This window comes from Scyliorhinus torazame, chromosome 3 (assembly GCF_047496885.1).
Source record: "Scyliorhinus torazame isolate Kashiwa2021f chromosome 3, sScyTor2.1, whole genome shotgun sequence".
Lineage (NCBI taxonomy): Eukaryota > Metazoa > Chordata > Chondrichthyes > Carcharhiniformes > Scyliorhinidae > Scyliorhinus > Scyliorhinus torazame.
In genome coordinates this window covers 152,407,789-152,424,577 of record NC_092709.1, presented here as the reverse complement: position 1 = coordinate 152,424,577, position 16,789 = coordinate 152,407,789, and the positions used below count along the sequence as shown (strand labels likewise).

Below are 16,789 nucleotides of genomic sequence, written 5' to 3'. Positions count from 1 at the left end.
CTGGCACGGCACCAATCCTTCCGCCACTGGCCAACGCTGGAGTGGTTCGCACCGTTCTTGGCGCTGGCGTAGGGCCATCGCGCCAAGTGCGGGAGAATCCCGTCCCCTGTTTTGTGTGTTGACTGTGTGTTCTGTTCTGGACCTGTGGGTCACCTGTTAATGCCCGCTGTGTTCCCATGGCCTGGTCCTCGAACGGTGGGAGGGGGGGTGGGGCAGGGAGATTGTATGATGGATGCCATGTACCGCGGATTATCTTTCTGCTTCTGTGGCCTGTGAGTCGCTGGAAGACACTGCCAGTGCTGAAGAGGGAGAGGTGGTTTTCGCTCTATCTCCCTCGTCCGCAATGCTCCAGGACAGTCAGACCTTCCTATGGTTGGCTGACCAAGCAGCTTTCCACAGATGTAGGCACACTATAGGGGCTGTGGGGGTGGTGTGAGTCATGTTCGCACCATTGGCAGTGTATTGCCCTTTTGCAGGCAGTGGTGTGCTTGTCTGCTGCGACTCCTCTCGCTTTTACAGCTTGGACCCCGACAAAATACCAGTGCTGGAGAAGGGGTGGGGTGTTCTCCCTCCCTCTGTTTCTTACGCTGCGCCCCGTGTCGGTGTAATCTTTTCCGCAGTCATTCACACCTATGCTCTTTATGCATGCACACTGGCAGTCACAAACCTGCTTTCTTGTACACACATTGGGTGCCTTTCCACCAATGTAGGTCTGCTGCTGGAGCCTTGGTGGGGGGGAGGGGGTAATTTGTTTTTTGTTTTTGTTTTCGTCCTTGATGTACGGCTGGTATCTTCGTCATCTTCCTGCCTGTTTGCGTTTTCGTTCGGTGGTTGCTCTGTATTTGACTTTGTTCATAATGTGGCGGACCTGTTCTCTCTCCTTCGGCGTGACCTTTTCCGGTGGTCTGTGCTGCTCGCTCTCACTGTGCCCCCTTGGGAGGGGTGGAATGGTTTTCTCTCTTCCCTCCGCCGTGCTCCATGGTGGAGCGGCCTTTTCCGATGGGCTGGGCTGGTAAACCTTTCCGCTGATGTCAGCCGAGTTGGGGGATGGGGGGAGGCGAGTGGTTAGGGGTAGAGGGCAGGTGAGTGAGTTCTGGGTACCAAGTGATTGGTGTCCTCATTGTATTGTCTTTTGTATTTTGATACTGTTGATAAACTAAAATATCTGCAGGTTGTGTTTGCTGCTTGGTCCTGCTGGTTGCTGCAGATGCCTGGAGGCTGCTGTTGCTGTTTCCTTCCTTTTCTGTAGCTGAAAAGGACAATTTTTTCTAAGATATCTGGGTCCTAAAACACTGAGCTCAGGGGGATGTATAAGTTAAGAAGTCAATCTGCTTTGAAGCAAAAAGATGCTGTGGGACCTGCTGCATGACATTGCTCCAAATGGGCCACCTGCTAACGCCATTGAAGAAATGCTTTTGTAGATTGTTGATGCTATTCTTGCTGGTGTAGTGAGTGCTGCATGTAACTTGCACATCACCGCGGGTTAAACACGCTGGATGTCAAGGATGTTCAACTGAACCTTGAGTGCTGGTGGAATATGTGGATGCCGGGATTTGGTTCCAGTGAGATTGGGCCCTGTGGGAGGGCCTGCATAGCTGTGGCACTTGAATGGAGAATGGCATTGATAACACATTCTCAGGCTTATCCTCTGTTCAGAATGTGGTTCCAATGCTTGGACCGGTGTGGTGGTGCACTACAGTACACCCCCTAGAGGTCTCATGCTTTGTGGTGGTCTGCTGCGCCCATCACAAAATGGCACAGCAGTGGGGTGACATGCTAGAGGAGTAGGAGGCAGAGGGACATGCAGCCTCTTCTGAGGAGAAGGTGGACCAGAAGGGGGTGGTGGACGAGCCCAGCGAGGACCCGCAGGAGGAGCCGAAGGATGGGGAAAAGACGACGGCAAGGATCTGGCATGCACGGAGGACCTCATCCTCACCCAATTTTCATAGGACATGGCTTTGTCCATCAGCCCAGTCCCTCCCCACCATATCTCCTTCCCTCTCCCCCTATTCCCTCCGTCCTCCCCCCATTTCCCTCATCCCATCTCTAACCCTTTCCCCCTATTCCCCGCCCCACCCACACACACCCTCGCCCTCCCCGGCTACCTTGTTCCACCCTCCGAGGATCTGTGTAACATCACTCCAGGGTGATGGGCCTGTGTCGGCACTGTCAGTGGGCCAATATTCAAGGCAGGAGAGTGATGATCACTCGCTGTGAGGGAAGCTCTGGTGCTCCTCAGTTTCTGCAACAGTCTGACTCCTGTCTTTCTGCAGACTGCGCGCTCACACCCATCCTCTGAACGGGGTCTGCATTGGGGGTGTATGATCTTGGACCACTGTGCCCAGGGAGTGGAGGGATGGGGTAGCAGAGGGAAACATGGGGTGGGGGTGCAGGCAGGCCTGCTGTGAAGATTTACATGACAGAGGCTTTGCATTTGTCAATGTAATATATGTTTTAATAATGAACATTTGATATTTCCATTCCCCTAACTACAGATAGTGACCTCCTGCTCCCCATCAGTGGCCACTCAATGCTCCTCTTTGATCTTGATCTTACATGGTATACTGATATAGGTGTGTCCCCATGACACACGTCAAAGGTGGAGGCAGCCTGCTGCTTTCCGCGCCCTGTGCTCTTTGATGCCCTTGGCGGTTGTCCTCTGGAGAGCCTGGAGCCAAAAGGCCTCGGCTGACTTCCTAGTGTCACAGGTGTTGCCACCCTGTTCTACCCTGTCCCGGAGCTGTGTCGGTATCAGGAGGGGAGGATTTTGAAGAACTGGGGATCGCCGCCATCTCTTGGTGACAGGCCCTGGTTTGGCCTCCAGCGCTTCCTCCTTCTTGATGATGCCCGGAGGGTATTTGAGTCATGTAGCCTCATTAAACATCCTTCTATTCTTCAGAATCGATGGTAATAAAGAACATTTTATATTTTTTTTATTTCACTATTTTATCAGCCCCAGGCAATATGGCAACTCAATGATACAGTTAATTTACTAGGAAATCCATTAATGTTCTCACACACTTAACCTTTAGCCTGTCGTAGGCCTGCAAATCCATTTGAATGCTGAGTAGAAATCCATGACTGCAGGTTAATGAACTCCTTAACCCTAACCTTTGAACTATTAATTCCTAAAACATTTGTCCAGCATTTGTAGCACATCCCACTCATGGAAACTAAACCAAACTTAACAGAGGTTAAGTGGTAGATTTTGTTTGGTAAAGTGGTGATGTAAATTTTTATTTAATCATTGGTTAGCTTGAATAACCTGAAGCAATAATTTGCAATCGAAAAAGGCAGAAAACATTGTTCTTAAGGCACACTGGTAAATATAGGTAGTTTAGGAATGTGCACGCTTATGAGCGCGATTTAATGGAAAAGTTTCTGAATGTGGTAGCTGTAGTGATCTGTACATCTTTACATACATCTGCACATACACCAGGGACTACAGACAGATGTAACAGCCACAGCATCACTGGAGGGCAGCATCAGAGACAGGTATAAAGGGTCCAGGCAAGGGAGGATCCGCCTCTTTCAGAAGCACAGGACTAGTGAGCAGCAGCACACAGAGACAGCTCAGCATAGGCAGTTTACCTTAGCTTCACTGGTCATATCTCTTGACTATACTATTCACTATAATAATTAATATATACTAGTTAATAATTATTAGTTCATATTATCAGTTAAGCTCTGGAAACAGAACAAACCCATTGAATAAAGTATTTGTGTTAACTGGAAGTCTACAATCTTTATTCAGACATAGAGAATAACGTATGAGACCAGGAGTGATTTCAGAAAGCTAGCTAGACACCAGCAAGAGAAGAAAAACTTAAACCGGATATTCGACTGTGGAAGACTTTGCAGCAAATGGATCCTCGACGACTAACTGATTCGATGGAACTTGTTGGAACTCCAGGGCAGCTGGAAACAACCGGTAATTTAAGTTATAACTGGAAAATGTTTGAACAGCTGTTCCGAATATTTATCACAGCTAATGATTTAAGCACTGCCTCTGATGCAATGAAAATAGCCCTACTACTCTCAACAGGAGGGCATGAAGCGAGAGAAATCTATAATTGTTTTAATTACTTTGAAGGTGAGGACAACACCAAAGTAGACGTTATACTCAAAAGATTTGCTGAACGCTGTAACAGTCAGTCTGGTGAGATGCTGCAAAGATTTAACTCTTGTTAGAGAAACGGAGGGCCCATCTCTGATTTTATTACAAATCTCAAGTTAATACCACAAGGCTGTGATTATGCTGATTTCAGAGACACTGTGATAATGCATCAATTAATTTCTGGACTATCTGACAAAAATTTGAGGGAAGAACTTTCACAAAATAAATATCTAACTCTAGAAATCGTCTACAAAAATGCCTTGCTTATGAACAAAAACAAAATCAGTACTTTGAGTCTCTACAAACACAGAATCATCATTTAGAAAACAAAATCGGTAAAAATGGTGGGAACACTCACCACGAGGGGGAGGCAGGGTTGAATCAGAGAAAGACGGAGGTTCTGAGCGGCAGCCATCTTGAGAAAGGAGCCGCACATGCTCAGTTGCGAAAAGAGGGCACAGTACAGGAAACCCGGTGTGCGCATGGGCAATCGAGTCCTACGCATGACGTCACAAGCGTCATGGCGTCAGAGGACCAAGGCCCACTTAAAAGAGAAATGCACGAAAATGAACAAAAATAAATTTAAAGCTGCAAAACCCAATTTTCTTGCCTCAAAAGACAGAACAATGCCCGAACTTACACCAGCAGTTGAAAATAACTTTCACAACACCCTGGAACAAGCAGTTTGCACCGCCCTAGAAGATGATATGGTCCTTGTAGACTACGACTCAGACGAAGGTTTCATCTTGGGAGATGGCTACCCCAGTACCAAATCCGAACCGCAACTAGAGGTGTTGTACCGTGAAGACCCCGACGATGAGTTCTTCGGAATGGGGAATCTGCAGCCCAGCATATATGACATCCCAACTCGTGAGTGCAGGATTATACTGCGGCCTGATGTCAAGAAACAGAGAGTGGTCCCCGCACCACGAAGGGTCGCAGCCTCCACACAAGAAGATGATTTGTTCATTGAACATGAAGAGAACGATCACAACTCCGAAACAAAAAGCGATGATTTGTCCAACGAACAATACACACAATACTGCTCAGACATGGCTGAGTTATTCAGAGATCCTGATCACAGCATCAGCAACATGGTTGAAATACTCAATACGACTCTTCTCATGGTAGATGAATCCAATACCATGGTGCCATGGCAGATCGTCAGTACATTGGATGACAGCAATACCCAAGATGAAGGCGATGCCACACAGAGTGCACAGAACGACTCCATTGAGAGAGCACAGATTGTCTCTACAGCGAAAACACTGCACGACTCCACAAAGAGAGCGATGACAGACTCCACAGAGAGAGCAATGGCAGACTCCACAGAGAGAGCGATGACAGACTACACAGAGAAAGCGATGAAGGACTCCACAAAGAGAGTGACGCAAGCCTCCACAGACAGCTCGGTGACAGACTCAAAAATGGAAGCAAGCAAATACTCCATAGCAAACGCCATGCATGTACAAGACCATGAAGATCTATCAAGCTTATTTGAGCCACCAGAAGAAGACACTGAATGTCTACCCACTGTATGTGAGACAAGTGACGAAGAAATCACAATTCCCATACAGGATGTGCAGGATCACAGCGAGACTGACATATCTCAGCTCGTCTGCACAGAAGCACTCAATAATCAGAGGACGGCCACCCATGAGTCCAGAGAGACCACGTCAATTGAAATCTTGAAGATTTTGGCTCCAGAAAAGGAGCACAAAGAGATCACAGATGATTCAAATGAACCTGAAATGACTCCAAAAGAGGAGCACCAAGAACTCAATGATGATTCAAGTGAACCAGAAATGACTCTAGAAGAGGTGTACCAAGTAAGCAAAGAAGAGGAATCAAATCCACCACAAATGACTGATGTCACCAACATCAATGCAACATCAGATCATTCTCAGAATTCTCAAGAAGATACACTCAATGTAGCAGATACCACAAAGGACACTGACACCAATAACTGTGACAATGACTCAAATCATCCACATGGCACACTCATTGAGCGCAACAAGAACAACAAAAACCGCAAGAAGCACAGCAGAAACAAGAACAACAGCAACAACAAAAACAACATGCAGCACAACAAGAACGACAAAAGCAACAAGAAGCATCCCAGAAACAACAAGCACGACAAGAAAAAGAACAAGAATAAAAGCGAAAATAACAAAAACAGAATCAACAAGCGCGACAAAAAGAACAACAAGAACGATAACAACAAGAACGCCAACGAAAACAACCAAGACAGAAACGACAGAAACAACAACAATGAAACAACGACCTGTGCAACATGGTACAACTCTGCACGTGAAGGACAATGCCACAGCACACTGCGAAACAATGACAAGACTACAAATATGCCATGGCATGATAAAGAATCTCACAAATTCACATCTGCTCCAGAACAAACAAGCAAAACAGCTTTCACGAACGATGGCATACAGAATCAATACCACAAATACAGGAAAAAGGTCGAGGTCAGACAACGGTGCGACACAGAATCGCTACCTGCAAAAATATGGAACGGGGAAAAAGGTGTCCACATCATTAAAGGACTCACCAACAAAGCAGCCGAGTCACGTTCCGACATCAACCTAGCTCTGTTATCGTACCGAGAAACCCTATTGAGCTCAGAACTGTCGCCAGCGCAAATGCTCTTCGGCAGAGACATCCGGTCAACCCTACCGGCAAAGCAATTCTGAGACCCCGGTTCTCGACGACATGTGGGCACTATGCTCCAAACAAATACCATACTACGATCAACATGCGATCCCACTCAAACCGCTGACAATAGGTGACACCATCAGAATCTGGGACCCAGAAGGCGGATGGTCTGAGTCAGCCACGGTGATCAGGCAGGAGGCACCGCGGTCCTACACTGTCAAATCGTCTGCGGGAGTACTTTTTCACCATAGCCGCCAGGATCTATTAGAGATTCGACCTACCACGCCAGTATTTCCCACACTGGACTTGACCGAGTCCATTTGTCCACAGGACGTTCCTCGCCACACAACACCAGACAGTACTCTTGATGTCATCAAACCATCATCCTTCCTACCACCATTACGACGCACCAGCAGAAGCCGTAAGGCACCCGACTGGCTAGATTTGTAACAACACTTCAACACACGCACAAAATGAATATGGACATTTCTCACGATGAACTCACAACACGGTTAATTGTTTCTGTATTACTTTTATCATTTTCACAATGTGCAGATTTACACATTCTCACCACTTGTTATGTACAGTTTTCTTGAGGCCAGTCTGGAAAACATGTCCAATGAAAGGGGGGGGGGGATGTAGTGATCTGTACATCTGTGCATTCATCTGCACATACACCAGGGACTACAGACAGATGTAACAGCCACAGCATCACTAGAGAGCAGCATCAGAGACGGGTATAAAGGGTCCAGCCCAAGGGAGGATCCGCCTCTTTCGGAAGCACAGGGCTAGTGAGCAGCAGCAGCAGACAGAGACAGTCAGCATAGGCAGCTTACCTTAGCTTCACTGGTCATACCTCTTGACTGTATTATATCTAGTTAAGCTCTGGAAACAGAATGAACCCATTGAATAAAGTATTTGTGTTAACTGGAAGTCTACAATCTTTATTGCCGAGGCTTTCCTGAACATGCTCCGGTCACTGGGGGAGCTATCCCAGTCACAGCTCGGCATTGCTGGGGCACTCCAGAGCATGTCCCAGTCACTGAGGAGCAACAGTAGAGCACGGAAGGCGAGGAAGGTTGAGGATCACTGAGAGGGCACTGGGGGGTAAGAGGGGTAATGGTGGAAGGGTGGGGTGAGGGAGGAAAGGTATGATGGGAAGATTCGGGAGGGGTGGGTAAGGTGGGGCAACATCATCGGGGGCTAGGGTCTGTTGGGGACTTATATCTACAGCATTAAATAACATCGCACCCGAGAAATTTGAGGCCTCTGGCACTTTCTTTCGCTGACCTCCAATCCCTGCCCAGCCCCCCCTGGCATGGAGGTCCTTGATTTCGCCTCCCCCACCTACCAGGCACACCACGTGCAGGTGATGGGTGTCAGCGAGCACTCAGCAGACAGGCAGGTGGCAGACGATGACATAAATTGAGGAGCGCCATCTCTCTGCTCACAGCAGGCTTTCATTACCCCCCCACCCCCCACCTTCGACAGTGACCTGCTGACAGTGCCATCACAGGCTGAGCACCCTAAGGTGATACCCCACAGATCCTGGGAGGGTGGAACAGTGAGGGGAGGCGGGAATGGGTGAGGGGAGGGGGAAGGGAGGGTGGTAGGGGAGGGGGAAGGGAGGGGGAGCGAGGTGGAGTGGGGGAGGAGTTGCAGGGGCGGAAGGGGGGATGGTTTGGGGATGACCGACTAGGCCATGTCCTACGTGAAGAGGGCAAGGATGAAGGCCTCCTTGGCCCTCCTGGCTTGCCGGACCCTCACCACTACCACCTGCCCTCTGTCCTCGGGCTGATACTGCGGATCCCCCAGGCTCATCCTCCAGCCCCTCCTGGTCTGGCATCTCCTTGTCCTCCTCCTCGGAGGTGGTCACATATTCCTCCCCCTCTACCTTCTGCATGTCGCTACACTGCTGTGCCAGGTTGTGGAAAGCACAGTAGACCACCACAATGTGGGCACCCCTCTGGGAGGTGTACTGCAGTGTACCACCAAAGCGATAGTAGCATGGAAACCGAATTTTGAGGAGTCTGATGCACCAGTCAATGACAGCCTGGGTGACCACATGGGCCTGATTGTATCGGGTCTCTGCATTGGTCACTGGCCTCTGTATTGGCATCATTAGCCAGGTCCTTAGTGACGCTTATCCACCAAGAGACAACCGGCATCCTGGGGTGCTCCGCGACGAGGCTGGGGATGTCCGACTGCCCCAGGATGTAGCTGTTGTGCACATTCCCAGGGAAGCATGCACACATGTGCATGATCTTCAGGTGGTGGTTACACTGGAGCTGGATGTTCAGGCAGTGGAGCCCCTTCCTGTTAATGTAGGACTCATCTGTTACCTACCCCTGGCCCTGGCGGAGAATCCTGCTGCCCGTGCATCTTGTTGGGCCTGATCCATGTCAAAGTCCCGGGCAAACAGGGCACCCGTGACCTCACGGATGCAATGGTGCGCTGTAGCTTGTGTGATATGCCGCTAAGTCCCGGCTTGAACCCTGGAATGATCCTGAGGCCGAAAGGCTCAGGACTGCTATGATCTTTACGGCCACCAGGGTGGGGCATCCGCCTGCTGCATGTGGTGCCAAGTCTGCGAGGACATGGCACAGGTACCACACCATCTCCTTGCTGAGGCTGAGCATCCTGTGGCACATGCTGTCAGTCATCTGTTCAAAAAACCAGCGGTGTCTGTACACCTTGGGCCATCACGGACCTCCCCCTCTGGATACCTCCCTGGTCTGACGGGTGGCCGGGTTCTTGGGGTGTGGGGCAGGGCCCTGAACATGGGCCACCGCCTCGAACCTCGGTCGATGCTGCTGCCACTGCCCTCTCCAGCGTCTGCCCGCCTGGCCTGCCAGCAGCACCACGAGGGCAGCATCTGCGGGGTCCAAGATATCCGCCATTCCATGTAATATCTGTAAGGAATTTAAGAGGGTGTGAGACTGTCAATCAGCGGTGTCCTCCACCCTGGAACCAGCCATTGCCACCCCCCTCCCCTCAGTCTTCCTCCCCCCCGCACCACATCCCCTCCATTTGACACTCCAGCCCCTGGTCACCGGACCACACACCCTGTACCCCCAACACCCACACATAACGTTACCTGGACCAGGCACTGGTCCCCTCACCAGTGCACACGCCCATCCTCTGGTCGCAGGGACGTCCCAGGTGCTGGGGCTCAGCCCCTGGATGATAGGATGTTGGACGCTGCATCCATGATGTTGCTTCCTGCAGTGCTCAGGCACAGTGCCCAAGCATCATGGTCTGATTGGGATGTGAGGCACTAACCCCCACATGCTACATGGCACGCTACCCACAGGAATCCATTTAGTTTAATAATAGTTCACATATCACAATAACCATAAAAGTACAAGGAAACGGCACCATGCTATACACACAGGCACCCATGCATAACAAAGCATCAGTACAAACGTAAAACCTTAACAGCGCAAATTGCACAAAAAAACCAAATACACATTAAACAAGAACCAAACAACAGTACAAGGAAGGTACCAGCATCCAAATCAATCCGCCGCTCCCTCCCCCTCCCGCAGCTCCCAGCAGCACACCAACCGGAAAGTCACACTGACACATAGCATGGCGGAAGAGAGGGAGAGCACCCCATTCCGGACTCCTGCCACAGACACAGAGGCTGCGGCTGACAAACATATGGCCTCCAAACAGGAAACAGGCAACAGCATAATGAGGTTGCCAGTGTCTGAGCCAACCCGCGCTTCCTCCTCTATTAGCAGCTCCCAGCTGCAGGTCATGGCGGAAGAGCAAGTGAGCACCCCTTTCCGGACTCCGTCCTCAAACAAAAGGGGCTGTGGCTAACAAACACACAGCCTCCAGACGTTGAACATTAAACTGCCAGCAATATTACAAAGTTACCAGCATTGGGGCATCACCTTTAAAGGGCGACCCGATGTGTGCTGAAAATATACTCCACCGCCGCAGCATCCCCCCCCCCCCCCCCCCCCCACCCCACACACACACACCACCTCCTCCCCATGGGCATGCAGGAACTCGTCTACAAACATTCAGGTGACACCCCCACCCCAACACCACCACCACCACGGCAATATCATGGGCTCTCTCCACCTCCAAGTCATCTCCCCCCCCATCACCACCACCATCACGGTAGTATCAGAGGCACTTTTTGCCCCCATCCTCCACTCTCATCATCCCCACACTCACGGAAATGTCAGGGGCACTCCCGCCGCCTCACCGGTATCGTCCCTCCCCCTCAACACACATAAGGGGAACTTCACCATGGGGCTCCCCAGGGGGCCCATCCATGGCACTGCCCTTGGCAGAGGTTGGTTCTGCCAGGTTTACACTGTCAGGGAGCATTGCCACCCTGTGCCAGGGGCAGTACCATGGGAAATGTCAGGGCACTGAATGGGCATGCCCACCCCCCACCCCCCAGGGCCATACTTAGCTTGGCATCACTGGCGGGTTTTCCTCTACATGGGGTGGGGGGAAGAATCATGTGGCTGGGAAGCCCTTTGATAATATGCCACTTTGTTACATCACCAGCGAGGGGTGGGGGAACTTGGGAAATGAGACTTCACCAGCAAGAATCCTGTTTCCCAAATTTCTCAGGGTTTTGTGCAAACATGGGTGCAAAATCGCCCCTTTTAATTATGATTCAATTATTATATATTTCCTTGTCAAGAATGAATGCATTTTCTCAACAACAACAACAAAAAGTAGTGTTCCATTTATGAATTCCTCTAAGTATATAAAAAGTGTGCAGCGCAATATTTATGGAAGAATTTTTTTCTCCTTGCCATCACTGGTGTCTGAGGAGTTGGAAATTTATGCAGGGACCCTTGTCACATCGTCTCTACACATTTAGCCTCTGTAACAATTCCTACCTTTCCACATTCACAGCACCATTTCCACTGGAGCAGAAATGTCACATCGTTGTTTTCTGATCTGGCTGGAAACCTGAGTCATTGAGAGCAAGACAGGTGAAGTAGTATTTAACAAAGATACAGTAAGTTATTGTGGTGATTTTAAAGACAGGCGTAAAGTTGCACCTCAGATGTCAGAAAATGAGCAGCAGCTGCCACTTACTAGTTATCCAAACCACAACTTATGCAGAGTTCATACAGGAGTGTTAAAACATTAATTCTAAACTTGGGCCTTTTACAACCATCCAAAAGGAGAATTTAATAGGGAGAGGAGTTAATTAACCAACCAACCTGAAACTCCTGCTTTGAATTAACTTGAGCTTTGAGTTACTTATCATAAATACAAAATACAAAATTAGCTGCTGTCAATGGTGCACAGTTCTGAATATGTGTCAACAGTCAATATTTTCTGAAGCCCACAGCAATAGGTTCCAGAATCATGAATGAACCCAGTGGTTCCCAACCTGAGAGTGGCAGGTGGTCTGTTGGAAAACAAAAGACAATTATGTGTACCTCATATGTATCATATTCGATGTTACATTATTATTTGGAATGTAATTTGCTTCACCCAAACATCCCTGAGTAATATAAATGTATTTTTGTGTGCATCATTAGAAGTACCTGCGCTTTTAATGCCCGTTGATATATAAATTTAAACCCTGTCAGTTGTGGGATGTGTAAAAAGTGTTTAAAATTGCTTGTGTTAAGTTGTGGTCCGCAAAAGCTTTTGATGATGATTTCTGGTCCACGTAAAAGGAAAGGTTGGGAACCGTTCAATTATCCTAGGGAAACTAGGGTACTGTCGCGCAACATTTTAGTTACTTTGGGGGGAATTTTTCCAGGTCCTTGGAGGTGGGTTTCAAGATGGTGGGGACAGGAAAATGGCGAAAGAATGCTTTGGACTGACTCCTTGATGTGTTCCCTCCCCCTTGCACTTGTACTGGAGGTGGCTTCAGAGTGGTGGCAGAATGGTCACTACACTGGAGGGGGAAGCTAGTGAGGCCGTTGAGATAATCAATAGAGATTTTTATCTTGCCTTCCAATCTTGCGAGAGGTGACTGAGACCCCTGCAGTGTGGCAGTTTGCAGGAGGTCAGTGCACAGCAGGAGGTCCCAGTCGCTTGACATTTGAACGTAATCTGACCTATACTTGCCAAAAAAAGGAAAGAAGGTCATTACCCCAAGCCACGGGGCTGGCAGGCCACAGCCTCCGAAGGAGGCTGCTATCACTATCAAAGTGATCAGATCAAAGGAAAATCTTACAGTGCCTTCAACCTTTTCTCTTTCTTCTTATTCATTCCACTTGTGTCCCAATCACTAAAGCTGCACTCCCACCGCAGATATGGTGATCGGACCGCCATCACATCTCAACTCCTGACTTACCATCTGCCTCAGCCAGTCCACTGGCCCTAATTGGATGACAAGTTCAGAGGAAGATTTTTAATTGGCCACCTCCCATATGACTTGTGCATGATATGCTTGTCCCATAGCTTTGCCTCCTTATTTGCAGCAATTCCACTTCTGTGCTTCATCTTCTCCTGCCTAAATATCCTGGGCATCTGTACTTTGCATGTCCACCTAAAAACCTAAGAGGAATCCCGTTCGAGACTCTGTCCTCTTAGAAACAGCAGCTTCACTCGCTATTGCCCCTTTAATACTGTCTCAGGATTTCTGGAACTTTTCTGTGGGGATACAGAGAGTTGAACTTATTGTGTTAAGCTTGATGACCCGACACTAAAATGCCTAAAAAACATCATGCTCTGACATGTCTCATTTTCAGGATTGCCTTCGCAACCCAAAGAATTGCTCTAAGAATTTTATTTTAGGTCCCAACCGTTCTTCAGCACTTTGAGGCCTATAACAGCATCTCAACTTTTTCCCCCTCTTTCATTAGCACTAGGCCCTGCTGGCTGCCTGTCAAGTTCTGAAGCCTAGGAACAGAGGGCCCAGAAAAGTGGGGGTGGTGAGGAAGGAAGATCAGTCCTAAAAATGTTTAGCACCTTGAGCCAAGTAATTGGTCCCTTCATAATTGTCCTCAATGTCACCCAGCTAACATCACACTATCTGACAAACCATCAAAGATGGTTTGTTGCTTGCAGCTACTTTGGGCCCATTGTTAAGCTTTTGGTAGTCCTCTAGGTTAACTTTTATGCCTGCATTCAAAGACTTTCTGTTCTCCATTTTGCAGTGCAATGGTCTTAATAATAATAATAATATTTATTATTGTGGCAAGTAGGCTTACAGTAACACTGCAATGAAGTTACTGTGAAAAGACCCTAGTCGCCACACTCCGCGCTGGAGTACACAGGGGGAGAATTCAGAATGTCCAATTCACCTAACAAACACGTCTTTCGGGACTTGTGGGAGGAAACCGGAGCATCCGGAGGAAACCCACGCAGGCAAGGGGAGAACGTGCAGACTCCACACAGGCAGTGATCCAAGCCGGGAATCAAGCCCAGGACCCTAGCGCTGTGATTCAACAGTGCTAACCATTGTGCTATCATGCTGCCCAAAACTCAACGCAAAATAAAATATGGGATAGAGTCTCTCTGAACCACCTCAAACTGACGTTTACAAGTTTGAGGACAGGGATAATGAGGTGTTAACTAAGATAAGACTAAACTGCCATTAAGTGTATTTAGTTCCTAAACATTAAACATTACAAACACAATGGTGACAAGTCTGAATAGTATCAATTTTTGCATCTGACTTTGTAGAAAAGCAAATTTTCTGAGAGCATGCTCGTCGAACTGCAAACCAATGTGAGCTAAAAGAAGAGATGCAATAACAACACTGCTTAATGAACCCAGGACAATTGCATCATGAATAACCATGCATGTTTGCACAGTAATCCTAGAAATTGCTCTGCCTATTAGATTCTTAGCTTCCCCACAATCAGTTACCTTGATTCACATAGTGGCCTGTTAAGAATAGCAAGATCAGTCTGGCTTGAGATTTATGTTAAATGTGTAAACCATGTGAATGGTTTTACGTCCCTTTGCGTTCTTTACAAAGGGAGCTAGAAAAACTCTTGCTTCTGATAACATAATTTAATATTTTTAACTCCATGATAAAAATATAGTGGGGTCAAACCACCAAAGTTCAGTTTCTGTAAAATATACTCCAGAGAAAATAGAAATGGCAGGTTGTAATAGAAAATTATGATTAAGCTTTCAAAAGTACAGGAGGTAAAACAATTGTCAATAAATATTAATTTAACATCAATAAAGTCAGGGGATACAATGACATATGGTAATGTTGCTGGACTAGTAATCCAGAGACCCAGGCTGAGGCCCTGGAGACATGGGTTTAAACTCACGATGACAGCTCATGGAATTTAAATTCAGCTCATTAATCTGGGGTATAAAGTTAGTCTCAGTAATGGTGACCATGAAACTATCTCTAATTGTTGTAAAAACCCATCTGATTCACTAATGCCCTTGAGGGAAGGAAATCTGTTGTCCTTACCTGGTCTGGCCTACATGTGACTCCAGATCCACATCTGTGTGGTTGACTCTTAACTGCCTCTGGAATAAGTTCACTAGGTTCAAGGGACAATTAGGGATGGCAACAGATGCTGCTTTTGCCAGTGGCACGCACATCCCATGGAAGAATAAAGAAAAAAATATCAATACATTCTCATAGTTGCACTACAGAAATTTCTCATCAATTACAAGCAAAACAGGAACTTCAATGCCTGTCTGATGTCGTTAAAAGTAACAAGTTTGAGCACAAAAATCAAAACTAGCACGACAATGTAGTACTGAGAGAGTGCTGCACTTTCAGAGGCACAATCTTTCAGACGAGAAGTTAAACTGAGTCCCCATCTGCCTGGATATAAAAGATCACATGGCACTAATTTGAAGAAGAGCAGGAAAGCTATCCCCGGTGTTCTACCCAATATTAATCCCTCAATCAACATTAAAAATGCATTATCTGCTCATTATTATATTGCTGTTTGAGGGTGTTGCTGTGTTTCCTGCATTACAACAGTGGCTACACTTCACAAGTACTTGATTGGCCGCAAGGAGGTTTGAGATATCCGCAGGTTTTTGCTCCATTAAAGTTCTCTGATATAAATCATACTTCTTTTATTGGGATTCATTTAAATCGATTGGAACATAGATGACAAGACCATTTGATATGTGGGGGGGTCCGACCCGGGGGGGGGGGGGGGGGCCTCCACAGTGGTCTGGCCCGCGATCGGGGCCTACCAGTGGCCTCTCGTGATGGGAGCCTCTTTCGCGCCGGTCGCAGCGCGCATGTACAGACCCGCGGCGCCCAATTGGCAGCTGGAACAGTGTGGGTCGCTTCAGTGCCGTGCTGGCCTCCTGTAGGGCTCAGGATCGCTGCTCCTGGGGACCTATTGACGCCGCTGTAAAACGCGACGGTGTTTACGACGGCGTCAACACATAGCCTCAGGATCAGAGAATCCCGAGCCAGATTTCTCACCCGATCTTGAGACTCATTGAAAAAAATGAGTGGACAGGGTATACGCTGCCACTCTGTTGGAGGGGGGCCTTAGAGAGCCGTCACCTGGTTCCACACAGTTCAGGGCACCACCTTTAAATGACGCCTCGATCAGAACTGAAACAGAATGGCCCCCAGACCCACGTTCCCCGAACACAATGAGGTATTGGCAGCATTCCCCCCCCACTCAGTGCCCATTTCCCCATGCTTGCAAGTCCCCCCTCACAGCCCACTCTCCCACCCCCCCACCACACATTAATGGAACAAATACCTCGACAGCCCGCCCCGGCATGCCCAGGCATGTCTCTCCCTCCCAGGGGGCTATACTTACCTTTGCACCCCCGGAGGGATCCCCTTGACTATTTCTCTTTTTAACAAAGCGGTTGTGAACTTCTCCAATGTGAGGTCACGTCAGCAAAGTATGAATATTTAGCGAGGGGGGAATCATGTGTTGGGGAGGCCCTTTAATGATGTTACAATTTATTAAAATCCATTTAAATGAGGTTACCACCCTCTGTGGGCATGAACCTCGAGTCGTCGCTGGCGAGGGGCAGGAAATGGGATTCTCTCCCGATTTTCCACCCGCGCATCACCGTTCTCTCTGATAGTGATCGTGGGTTGAA

The 16,789-nt window shown here is 48.2% G+C and overlaps 1 long non-coding RNA gene across 1 annotated transcript in view; it reads right to left on the bottom strand.

Moving 5' to 3' along the window:
* The window catches only part of LOC140409541 (uncharacterized), a 77,632-nt gene extending 65,709 nt beyond the window's left edge, over nucleotides 1-11,923 (bottom strand). Inside the window, exons 1-2 of the long non-coding RNA XR_011940381.1 lie at nucleotides 11,861-11,923; nucleotides 11,659-11,731 (exon numbers count right to left, since the gene is read on the bottom strand). This is a non-coding gene — a long non-coding RNA (uncharacterized lncRNA). The remainder of the gene's footprint in view (nucleotides 1-11,658; nucleotides 11,732-11,860) is intronic.
* Nucleotides 11,924-16,789: the final 4,866 nt, after the last annotated feature.